The following is a 2234-nucleotide window of genomic DNA, read 5'->3' as shown; positions in this document are numbered from 1 at the left end:
CTGCCCATATAACTAAATATCAAAGAAAAGAAAAAAAATGTGAAGAATCATACCAAGAATCAAAATGAAGACTTAGAAAATTTAAATGCCAGAAGTGCAGGTGTGTGGAATAATTCACCACATGTCTTCTGAGGGCACAACTGGGAATTACAATCTGGGGTTAACACTTGACTACTTGCTATAAAGTAACATACCAGTCTATTTTTTTGTTGTTCCAATCTTAATTTTTGGTATTTTCCAAAGTTTCAATAATGAGCACATGCCACATTTAAAATCAGGACAAAACAATCCAGTAAGTATAAATTTGTCCAATAGCACTAGATATAAAAAATTGACATTATTTCCCAAATCAAATTAAATCTAACCCTGATTTCTCATTCACAGAGTGGAAAAATGTTTAATATCAGTTAATATTTGAGAGACCTTTAGACTCGGAAATCTAATCAAGACCAGAGAAAATCTGGAAAGGTCGTTCTCATATTCAGTTTTTCTTGTTAACTACAGAGATTCCTTATGTGGGTTCCAGGCATGGCGGGTCCCAGGTCTGGCTGTGATCCAAGCTCGCAGCTAGGAATAGGACTCTAGATTTAGAATGTTATACCAGTGTAGTAAGGCACCTGTGCCCAGCTCATGTAAGCAAGATTCAGCTCATTGTGTCATGCATGTGTGGCTGAATGCCGCTATTGTACTTCAATATATGTGGAACTCATGTGATCTGCTAACACAGAAGCGTGCTCCTTGCAACAGAAGCACACTGCCTGCAATAAAGTTGGCACTTGCCATTTCATTCTCATGTCGGCCCCTCCTTCATTCTTCCAACTGGGTGTCTCACCACCAAAACCTTCCCTTCTCGATCAGCTCTGTGCTGACACCTTATTTAAGATCTCATGGACTCTTTTGAAAAAGGGTAGCTCCACTTTCTTATTTTAAGTATGGACTGGGAGTTATTTTGCCATATATCCAGCTCCTCACACAAAACACACAATTGTACCACAAGAATGAGGCTGAAATTTCCCAAATCCAAAAATCCCTATCTTAGTCTCAAGGAAGGCAATTTTTTCTTTCCCAACCAGGAGCCACTTTACTCTTACTCAACACACAATGTCAGTTACCATTCAGTCCCCAGCCTCAGAATAAGGAATGTGTACAATCAAAGGACAAGAAGACAGATCTATCAGATGAATAAGAGCCACAAACTGGTGCAGTCCTACAAGTAACTTGTGATGTCAGAGTCCTGTAAGACCTTTCTATTTGATGGACTATGGGGAGTTCCAGGGGGTCCTAGAAAAACTGAGCAGGGGAAAGGCACTCAGGATACTTGGAGTAGTGACAACAACACTCATGGAAATACTTCCCAAATTTAATACCTAGTATTCCCATGTACTTATTGAAGATCATTTTTCTCATTCTTCTATCTTGGACTGAGAAACTTAATTCCCTTGAATGGGTCTGAAAAACACAAGCAACCAATGAAATAAAAGGCAAAATCATGGTACCAATTCGTTTTTAAAAAATCATGCTAGACTACTCTTGATAAATATTGTTCTGTAAATAACAAAGTAAAAAACCAAACTTTTACTTAGATGTCATTTATAACAACTCCCTAATTTTCTGTTTAAAAATTAAATGCAATCCACATGGTGAAGTAATTACAGCATCTGATTTTTCTGTTGTATATTGGCTAAAACTAGAATATTCGTGTAGATGGTCTATGTCCAATGGAAAATTGCTTTCATTCATAGTTCTTCTGGATTTTCCTGCTGAATTACAGATATAGTCTAAAATGCAAACATAAAAGTGTTTTTAAAACATAATTTTTAATACTCATTTCATAATATCACATTTTAAAAAAATGATATTTCGAAAAATTACTTGGTTGTTTATCCTTCAGTGTTTGTGTCATTCAGATGGATGATGAAAACATTTTTTTGGTACTTCTGTATCCCTTAACTTCAAAATGGAACGAGTTCAAATAATTGAACATCATGTTTGTCTATCCATGGAGAATCTAGAGGGTGAGATGTGACATAGGAAATAGAATCAGAAAAGTTAGATTTTATTAATAGTTTTTCTCTTGACCCTGGGGACCCTGAGCTGTCAATTTAACCTCAGTTTTCCTTAGTACTTGGACCCATGGATTAGTACTACAAGAATTGATATTACCTGGATATATTGGCAAATACATAATACATTTAATATCAGAATTTTATAGAAAAAATCTTAAATATAAATTT

Source organism: Rousettus aegyptiacus, unplaced genomic scaffold (assembly GCF_014176215.1).
Source record: "Rousettus aegyptiacus isolate mRouAeg1 unplaced genomic scaffold, mRouAeg1.p scaffold_m13_p_8, whole genome shotgun sequence".
Lineage (NCBI taxonomy): Eukaryota > Metazoa > Chordata > Mammalia > Chiroptera > Pteropodidae > Rousettus > Rousettus aegyptiacus.
Note: the sequence above shows the minus strand (reverse complement) of the source record.